The following is an 11,289-nucleotide window of genomic DNA, read 5'->3' as shown; positions in this document are numbered from 1 at the left end:
CCTAAGGGTGTTGAAATAGCTTAATAAGTACAAAATTATTACTTAGAATCTATTTGGGCAATGAAAACTTTGCGATACAGATCTCATAATAAAACTTGACATTAATGAATGCATGGGCTAATCCAAGGAGGTAGGCAGGGACCTCAAACCCCTCAAATAGAAATTTTATATATAAATCACTATTAAATGATTAAATTAAAAATTAATTATTTTACAATTGCACTTTGACTCCAAAAATAAAGAAAAATATATTTGTTCCTTCAAAATTGATAAAATAATAAAATAATATATTATAAAATTATATTTAAATCTCTCAAAAAATTATTATTCAATTTTGATCCCATATATCAATTTTGGATTCATCCATGAAGCAATGTCAAGGTAGCTGTGAAAAAGAGCCTGTAAGGATTTGTATAAGATCCTTTAATAAATAATATATAATTTAACTAAAAGTTAATGTAATGACCCAAATTTTTAGGTCATCGAAAAAGTGAATTTCCAAGTCTTCGATTCTGAAAAATCTAATTCGTAAATATTTATTAGAAATATTTACGAAGATGAGTGAGAGGTTAATTAGACTATAATTAAGTAAATTTAGCTTAGTTACGGCTAATTTAGTGAAAGGACTAAATTGAATAAAGTGTGAAGGTTTAATTATACATCATAGAAAAAGTTAAGGGACTAAATTAGCAAATAAGCCTTATGTGACAAGTGTGTGGTATGTATGAATACATTTGTATTATTTTAATTGGTACAAATTTATGTATAAATATGTATTTACTTATTAAATAAGAAATAGTAATTATAATTTAAAATATAATAATAATGACATAATATAATAGTTATAATAAATAAAAGAAATAAAACATAAAGAAAAAGGAAAAAGAAGGGCACGAATAGCAGGGAAAGAAAGCAGAAAAAAGGGAAAGAAAAAGAAAAGGAAAATTTAGGGTTTTGGAGTTTCAAGCTTAATTGGTAAGTCAATTTGATCAATTTTCTTGTAATTTTGATGTTTTTGGAATCCTAGAAAAAAAATCTACTTGAATTATGTTAAAAATTAGGAAGTTAATGAATTTTTAGATGTTGATTAAGTTGTATAAATTGATGAATTATGATATTAAGTGAAAGAAATTCAAGTTAGAAGTGGAAGAATGATTAAATTGTAAAGAGAGATATAAGTTTTGTCATAGTAGGGATTAAATTGTTTAAATTGTGGAATTGATGTTTTATATTGAATATTAAGAGTTGAAACTTGTTTAAAGTAGGTATAAAATGAAAATATAGGGTTTATTTGAAGAGAAAGAATGGTTATGGTGGAAGGACCTAATTGGAAATATAGTAAAAGTTATATGGAAATAAAAGAATGTGTTATTAAATAACTTGCATTGATAATTTTAAATGTTAAATTTTATGTAGCCAACGTAGCACCGGAAACGTCATCGAAAAAGGGAAAGGAGAAAGTGAACAAGGATATCGAGTAAACATGAGAATTTCGGTTTGTATTTCTATAAACTATGATTAAAAATTAAGTACAATGTAATTGCTATTCTTAATTATAGAATGTATAATGAATGGTATAATGGAACTGTTACTGTTTTTGTATTATAATGATATGATTTGGTTATCCTATTAACAGTGTCGGGCTAGTCAGATATAATTGGCATGCCATAGGATTGGAAGTGTTCAGGGATATTCCGACTGTGTGTCGATGAGACACTATATGTGTCGACTATTGTGACTATTCCGGATTCGTTCTAAAGAGGTACTCCGTACCTAACTGTGACTATTATTATTACCCTTACAGTGTATTCTGGCTTCAACCGAAGAAACACTGTACATTATCCCCAGAGTGTGGGTTGGATTCGTGTATCCATTCAAGTCCGAGTCATGTTAATAAGGATAAATAAAAGTACTGAAGACTGACTGTTATCGTTTATGTGATTGAGACTGATATACAATGTTGAAAGACATTGAATGATATGTAAAATATATAAATTGAATGTAAGAGACAAAACTATTAAGATTATGACAGTAAAAAGTTTAAGTTACAGTGTATATACGTAGCTTATTATTTGTTTAAGTATTAGTTTATAGAAATACCACTGAGTGCATACTCAGTGTACGGTATGTTTCCGTGCGCAGGACTAGGTACGAAAGGAAGCTAAGGACTCAACATCAAAGCCAATCCCGAACTCAAAGTGGTTAAGTACATTTCTTTTGGTAAAATGGCATGTACCTAGGTTGATAAGATTTTATTTTGTAAATGATAGGAATGTGTATGAAATATGCTGAAACATTTAGTGTGAAATATGCATATTTTGGAAGTTAAACTTACATGAGTTTGACTAGTATGATAATGTAGTATAATTTCGATATGAATTGTGGTACATAATCTTTAAGAGGTATTGAAGTGAATGAATGAATATTTACTAAGTTTAAATGGCATAATGAATGATATTTGATTTAAGAACTATTATAAATGTTTGGGCATGAATTAGATGTGTTTAGCATGTGAAAATAGCTTAAAAATGGTTAAAAATCATGTTTTCACATGGCCAAGTCACATGGGCGTGTGCCTAGGCCATGTAGCAAAGTCAGAATTGCCCACAGGTTAGTCCCACGGCCATGTGAACAAGTCAGATCTGCCCACGGGCTGGCCCCATGGTCTTGGGAGCCCCACGGGCAGGCCACACGGGCATGTCCCAAGCCACACGAGTGTGTGCCCCTATTTTCAAGGAAAAGTCTCCAAAGTTCTCGGTTTAGTCCCAAATCATTCCCTAAGCATATTTTGGGCCTCGTAGGTCCATATTAGGGACTTAAAGATGATATTTGAGAAATTTTAAATTGAAATACAGATTTATGACTCGGTTTTGTTGGTTTATTAATGTATAATTCTGGTAATGCCTCGTAACCCTGTTTCGGCGACGGGTTAGGGTTAAGGAATGTTACATTTAGTGGCATCAGAGCTACTCAGGTTTATTCATTTCTAGGACTAAATAGAGTTTAGAATTGAGTCTAGAGGTACATGACATTTCTATGTTAAACTTGAGTTGGGATTGGATGCTTATTATATATATACTGATAAATTGATTCTATTTTATAGTGTGTAAAAGATGTTTGATGAAAGTATCGAGGGTACTGATCAAGAAATGTACAATAAAGATAAATCATATAATGTAAATGAATCTGAATCTGCAACCCCAAGTGTAAACCAGGTAGGTAACCAACCACCGAATACTGGAAGGGATAATACAGAACTATTTAGAATGATTGCTGAAGCTCTTCAAAGAGCGGTAGGAAGTATGCCTGCTACTACTTCTACCCTCGCTACCAGAAGAGCCCCTATTAAGGAATTCCGAAAGTATGGAGCTATAGAATTTATGGGATCAAAGGGAACTGATTCAACAACAGCTAAAAATTGGTTAGAGACTACCTAGAGAATTTTGAAGCAATTAGAATGCACCCCACAGGAAAGTTTAATATGTGTTGTTTCTCTATTACAAGAGGAGGCTTACATATGGTGGGAATCAGTGATTCAGAATATACCAAAAGAACAGGTAAACTGGGAATTCTTTCAACGAGAATTTCAGAAGAAGTATTTGGGAGAGACATATATGGAAGACCGGAAATAGGAGTTTCTAATGTTGAAGCAGACAGATATGTCCGTAGTGGATTATGAATGGGAATTTCTAAGACTGAACAGATATGCAACAAAATTTGTACAGACTGAAGCTGACAGATGCAAGTGATTTCTAAGAGGACTGCGAGATGAATTCCAACTGCAATTGATGCCTCTACGAATTACAAATTTTGTAGATTTAGTAGAAAAAGCTAAAATGATTGAGCAAGTACTGAGGAACAGTAAAAAGTCCGAAACTGTCCGTTCAGCTGGAAAACATCCTGGAACAGCTAGTTCAAGTCTGTAATTCAAACGATCGAGGGAATCTCTTGGTAGTGGAAGATTTAGTTCAAGATCAGAAAGAGGAGATAGAAGTCGAAAGAGACAAATTATTGTATCTACTGGCAGTATCAGAAGCCCAGCTCAGACCACTGAAATTCTAGAATGTGAGTATTATGGAAACAAACATAGAGAAGAATGTAGAAAGTTAACTGGGGGTTGTTTCCTCTGATGTGGATCCACTGATCATTTTGTTAAGGATTGTCCAAAGATTGGTAAGTCAACACCAATGGTATCACAAAGACCTGAATCTGGTTTTAGAGGTCGAGGATCAGGCCGAAGAGGTCTAGTTGCTAGAGGAGGTACTAGAAGAACTAGTGAAAATGCTACCCAACAATCTGAAGTAAGAGCTCCAGCCCGAGCATATGTTGTAAGAACTCGAGACGAGGGGGATGCTCATGATGTAGTGAAAGGTATATTCTTATTACATTCAGAACCCGTATATGCTTTAATAGATCCAGGATTGTCACATTCTTATGTTAATACAAAAGTAGTTGAGACGGGAAATTTAAAACCTGAACTGTCTAGAGTAACGATAGAAGTGTTTAGTCCATTGGGGAAAATTGTGTTAGTAAATCAAATATGTCAAAGATGTTCATTGATGATTCAGGATAGAATCTTTTCTGTTAATCTGTTGATTATGCCATTCGGCGATTTTGACATTTTACTGGGTATGGACTGGTTGTCAGAACATGGACTATTTTGGATTGTTATAAAAAGAAATTTACTATCCAAAATGAAGATGGTAAACGGATTGAAGTAAATGGTATAAGGACTAGTGGTACAGCTCGAATCATTTCTACAGTTAAAGCTAATAAGCTTCTTTACCAAGGATGTGCTGCTTTCTTAGCATATGTCATTAACTCCGATTCAGCTGAGAGTCAGTGTAGTAAAATTCGGACTGTATGTGAATTTCCTGATGTTTTCCTAGAGAATTGCCAGGATTACCTCCTGATCGGGAAGTTGAATTTGCGATTGAAGTATACCCGAGTATAGATCCAGTGTCAATACCTCTATATCGAATGTCACCTACTGAGTTGAAAGAGCTGAAGGTACAACTGCAAGACTTATTGGACCGAGGGTTTATACGACCTAGTACATCACCTGTTGAGCCCCAGTGTTATTCGTTAAAAAGAAAGATGGTTTGATGCTGTTGTGTATTGATTATCGACAGTTGAATAAGGTAACTGTCAAGAATAAATATCCGTTACCTCGCATTGGTGATTTATTTGATCAACTTAAGGGAGCTTCTGTATTTTCAAAAATTGATTTGAGATCGGGATATTATCAGCTATAAGTAAAAGAGAGTGATGTACCGAAGACAGTATTCCGTACACGGTATGGACATTATGAATTCTTGGTGATGCCATTTGGGTTAACAAATGCTCTAGCTACTTTTATGGACCTTATGAATCAGATTTTCCAACCGTATTTGGATCAGTTTATAGTGGTTTTTATTAATGATATCTTGGTATACTCGAAGTCTGAAACTGAGCATGAACAACATTTTCAAATGGTTTTGCAAATATTGCGAGAGAAGCAATTGTATGGAAAATTGAACAAGTGTGAGTTTTGGTTATCGAAAGTTGTATTGCTTGGTCATGTAGTATCAGCAGATGGTATAAGAGTAGATCCAAAGAAGATTGAAGCCATACTTCAGTGAAAAGTTCCTAGAAATGTGTCAAAGGTACGTAGTTTCCTTGGTTTGGCTAGATATTATCAAAAGTTTGTGAATGGATTTTCAAAAATAGCTTTACCGATGAAAAAGTTGCTGCAAAAGAATGTCCCGTTTATTTGGAATGAGCAGTGTCAGAAAAGTTTTGAAATGTTAAAGCAAATGTTAACAGAAGCACCAGTATTGACTTCATCGGAGTCGGGAAAAGATTTTGTTGTGTACAACGTTGCTTCCTTAAATGGTCTTGGGTGTGTACTGATGCAAAGTGGAAAAGTAATTGCTTATGCTTCGCGACAATTGAAACCCCATGAACGTAATTATCCGACTCTTGATCTGGAATTAGCAGCAGTGATTTTTGCTCTAAAGATTTAGAGACATTATCTATATGGTGAAAAATGCTATATCTACACTGATCATAAAAGTCTCAAGTATCTTCTGTCATAAAAAGAATTGAATTTGAGATAGTGTCGGTGGATAGAACTTTTAAAAGATTATGATTGTGTTATTGACTATCATTCGGGTAAAGCTAATGTGGTAGTTGACACATTGAGTAGAAAAGCTGCAACTGAATTAAGAGCAATGTTTGCACGACTTAGCATTATTAATGATGGAAGTCTTTTATCCAAATTGAGAGTAAAACCAGTAATGTTTGATCAAATCAGAATAGCACAATTAGAAGATGACAAATTAATGAAGAAAAGAGAGATGGTACAAAACAGTACAACAGGGAAGTTTAGTATTGATGAAAATGATTCTTTGAGATTTCAGAATCGACTCTGTATTCCAACTACTTCAGAGTTAAAAGAGTTAATACTTCGAGAAGCACATGACAGTTCTTTTGCATTACATCCCAGAAGAACGAATATGTACTGTGATTTACGGGAACTATATAGGTGGCCAGGTATGAAAAGAGATATAGTGGAATATGTGGCTAAATGTTCAACATATTGATAAACCGTAATTTATACATGTTTTTACCCCATCTTTAACTCTTTTTATGGATGATTTCCTATTAGAATTAGTGAATTCGATGCTCCTAATGCTTTAATTTCATGTTTTATACTTAAGAGAGCATAGGAGAGCAAAAGATACGAGAAACGGGCCAAAAATGGAGAAAATAGGCCAAAGTATGAAATCAACACAGTCTCGACCTCCTCACACGGGCAGACCACACGGCCACGTCAATTTGGCAGGCTCGAGCACGGCCTGAAGTAATCGCACACGGGTGTGTCACACAGGCGTGTCCCTACCGATCCCAAGTTGAGTCCAATTCAAAAAAGGCTAATTTTGAGGGCTCTTAGGCATTGCAAAGCCTATAAATACACCCTAGAGGAGGAAGAAAAGGGACACACAGGGAGGAAGTAAGAAATTACTCCGAGGAAGCTGATTGATCCGTCTCAGAAGCCGGATTCATCATCAAGACTGAAGATCTCTCCTCAATTTCCCCTTCAGGAGTTTTGGGTTTTCTTTATGTTTTGTATTCTTTATTATTCTGAGATGTTTTCTTATTTAGTTATGAACTAAAACCCCTAAATACCTAAGGGGAATGAAACCTAAGATGAATCTTGTTATTATTTTCTGAATTGTATGATAAATATTTAACTTGTTCTTAATTATACGTTCTTAATTCTTTTTTTGATATCCCAGGATACTGATTCAAGATAAGCTCTTATTCAGATGAGGAATAGACCCTATCTTAGAGTACATTCGTCATAATTAAGCAGAGTTGTTTGTGTGCCTAGACATAGGGTGATAAGATTTTATCGGATTAGGGTGAAACCTATTAAGGGGACCCATAGGTCGAGTTAATGCAACCCTAGGGTGTTAATTAGAGAAGGTGTCAATTATTCAATCTAGGGACTAGACATTATTAGTATTGAATAGGGATAATAACATAACTTAGGGATCTCTACGGAACAAGTTAAATGAATAAATCGTCCGATTCGGAGCCAGAATAACAAGTACAGTCTAGGTGGATTTTTCCTTAGGTATTGTCTTGATTCAATCGATTTTCCCAAAAGTAATTCCCCAATTCTATTCTCTGTGAGTTCTTAGTCTAGATAATTAGTTAGTTCAAACAAAACCTCTTTATTTTAGGCTAGATAATAAAAAGACAGTCATTACTAGTACTTTTAGTTCCTTTGGGTTCGACAATCCAGTCTTGCTAAAACTATACTACTATTCGATAGGTATTAGTTATAAATATTTAAAACCTATCACGAAATCATGCGATCAAGTTTTTGGCGCTGTTGCCGGGGGACTAAGATAATAGGAACACTCAATTTTTATTACTTTAGCCATTTATTTTTCTTGCAATTTAATTTAATTTAATTTATTATTATTTATTAATTTACTTTTTTCTTTCTCTTGGCAGGTTTTTATAGTTTATGACTAGAAGAAACCCATCAGGACCACTACTTTTTGAAGAAGAAATCGATCGCACAATTCGTAGACATCAAAGAGAAATAAGGTGAAGCTTAAGATACACAGAGAACGAGCAAGAGGACGATACTCAACCCCCAACCGAAGAGATGGCTGAAAACCAAGACAATCAGCTACCTCCTACAATTGCGGTTAATCAAAATCCTGCTCCACGCATTGTGTCGGATTATGCTAAACCTTCTTTAACAGGAACTGAATCAAGCATAGTTAAACCTGCTGTAGCTGCAAATTCTTTTGAACTGAAACCTAACACAATTTAAATGATACAACAGTTTCCTCAGTTTGATGGTTTGCAGGATGAAAATCCTAACGCTCATTTAGCAAACTTTTTGGAACTATGCGATACATTTAAAATTAATGCTGTTTCTGATGATGCCATTCATCTTTGGTTATTCCCTTTTTTTATTTAGAAACAAAGCTAAACAGTGGTTGAACTCATTACCACGAGGGTGAATAACTACTTGGGAACAAATAACCAAAAAATTTCTATTAAAATACTTTCCACTGGCTACAATGACTAAATTACATTATGATATCTCTTCATTTGTGCAGATGGACTTAGAAACTCTTTATGATGCATGGAAGAGATGCAAAGACTTGTTAAGAAGGTGCCCTCACCATGGGTTACCGCTTTGGCTACAGGTTCAAACGTTCCATAATGGCCTGAATCCTTCAACTCGACAAATGGTTGACACACTGCTGGCGAAACCATCAATAATAAAACACCTGAAGATGCCTATGAGTTTATAGAGGAGATGTCACTGAATAACTATCAGTGGCAAGTCATGAGGACAAAGCCAACTAAAACAGCAGGCGTTTATAACATCGATTCGGTTACTAGGCTGTCAAACCAGGTAGAACTTCTAAATAAAAAGATTGATGGTTTACTTGGTTCTACTCAGGTACATCCAGTAATGAGGTGCGGGACTAATGGAGGAGGAGCATGCATAAAGTATCAACCCTTCAACCCTAACATCAAGGAGGAACAAGTCCAATATGTGGGTAACAATAACTCTCAATCCCAAAATAACCCATATAGTAACACTTACAATGCAGGTTGGAGAAACCACCCCAATTTCTCGTGGGACAGTCAAGGAAATCAAAGACCACAACATCCTCCGAGTTTTCAACAACCACCCTATCAACAGGAAAAGAAGTCGAACCCTGAAGAGATGCTCTCAAAGTTTATATCGGTGTCAGAAACTTGTTTTCAGAACACCGAGGCAGCACTTAAAAATCAATAAGCGTCGATCCAAAGGCTCAAAACTCAGATAGGCCAGTTTTCCAAACTAATCTCCGAACGACCACAAGGTAGCTTGCCAGGAATATTGAACCCAACCCAAGGGAACAGCTCAACATAATTAATATTCAAGATGATGAACGAATCGTTGAGCCTGAACCAGAACGGAGGCAAGAAACTGTGGTAAGCAAAGGTCAAGGTGAGGTAGGTCATAATAAAAACAAATCAGTGAATGTCAAATATAAACCTCGTGTGCCATACCCCAACACGACAAGGAAAGACCGCTCATGTAACACCCCTAACTCGTGACCGACGCCGGTGTCGGACACGAGGGGTTAACGGCCAAACCCTCTCAAGATACCAACCAATTTGACATTACCAGTCAGGCTGGAAAACTGCGTCACCATTGCCTTAAAAATCATATCTCGAGTTTCAAAACTCGGAAACTGGTTTCGTAAATTTTCCCTGAATTTAGACTCATATACCCATCCATGGATTTATTTTTAGAATTTTTGGTTGGGCCAATTGGTACAGTTTATTAGTTAAAGTCACCCATGTTACAGGGACCGACTGCTCTGACCTTTGCGCGTTACAACTTCAATATCTCTCTGTACAGGGCTTTAATACTGGTGCCGTTTGTTTCTAATGAAACTAGACTCAAAATGGAATCTGTAAATATAAGGCATGACTCCTAATTCTTTCTGGATAATTTATGGTAAATTTTCAAAGTCGCGACAGGGGACCCAGAAACCGTTCTGGCCCTGTCTCACGAGAACCTTAATATTTCTCAGTATACTGCTCATATGGTCGTTTCGTTTCGTCCATATAAAATAGATTCATCAAGGTTCAGTTCCATAATTTACTCACTATTTAATTCTACTTCTACTATTTTTAGTGATTTTTCAATCTCATCTCACTGCTGCTGTCCGCAACAGTTACTGCAGAGACTATGCCAATTTCATGAATTTTTCCTTGGCCTTAATCATCCATCATACATGACACAAATTATGGCCACCTTATCAAAATTTGAGTTTCTAAGACTCGTGGCTATAGGTTCTAGCATCCCACTCGACGACCACATAGGCCATTTTCACATGGCTTAAAGTTTACAACCCACAATTCGACAAAATATAATAGCCTATACATGCCAAATGTTCTTCAACAACAAAAACAATACCACAAGATTTCAGCCGGTGTGATGACTTCAACGACGGTCCCGATCACGCAAACAATACGAGTCCGAGAGACCTAAAATGGGTGACAAGAAAACACCGAGTGAGTTTACAACTCAGTAAGTCATAAGCATTCATCAATCCACCGATAAAGTTACTACTACATGTACAACAAATGAGGCTAGGTACTCGTCCATATCGAATCTATACCATAATACCTCGGACCTTTCGGTCCAATCTCGCACCAATTCATACATCCACATTTCATATTCTACACAACAAGATAATCAAGCATTTTACACATTAACTCATTTTCCAGCACAACCATACAATTTCAATCATCACATAGATTTAAGGCTTACCAATTTCAACCCCAAGCATGAACGTATTCTCTATTCGTCATGAGCTCGAGGTACTTACCCGATCCGCTGTCCATACTCAATTCAATGGAGACACACCCTCCATATATTTAAAGTACGCACACACAGTGCTTACTACTCGATTTCGCACACTTAGTGCCACGTAAATTAAGCCCGCACACACGGTGCCATACCCTCCGAGCTCGCACACCCAGTGCCGTATTTTTCCAGCTTGCACACTTAGTGCCATATATTTCCAGCACGCACACTTAGTGCCATATATTTCCAGCACGCACACTTAGTGCCGATCTCGTCACCGCACACACGTATTGTTCAAGACACTTAGTGCCGAAAGCAAACTTTCTACACATTTCACTATTTCTTTTACATTCAACAAATGTCATCACTCCATACACATACATTTTCATTCATATATATATATA

The 11,289-nt window shown here is 35.8% G+C and overlaps 1 non-coding gene across 1 annotated transcript; it reads right to left on the bottom strand.

The window, feature by feature from the left end:
- Positions 1-8,595: 8,595 nt before the first annotated feature.
- On the bottom strand, positions 8,596-8,701 carry LOC128287690 (small nucleolar RNA R71). The gene has a single exon (XR_008278390.1). It is a non-coding gene; the product is annotated as a small nucleolar RNA R71 (small nucleolar RNA).
- Positions 8,702-11,289: the final 2,588 nt, after the last annotated feature.

The sequence above is a fragment of the Gossypium arboreum genome, chromosome 13, assembly GCF_025698485.1.
Source record: "Gossypium arboreum isolate Shixiya-1 chromosome 13, ASM2569848v2, whole genome shotgun sequence".
In the NCBI taxonomy this organism is placed as follows: domain Eukaryota; kingdom Viridiplantae; phylum Streptophyta; class Magnoliopsida; order Malvales; family Malvaceae; genus Gossypium; species Gossypium arboreum.
Note: the sequence above shows the minus strand (reverse complement) of the source record. Positions and strands in the feature narration are given on the sequence as shown.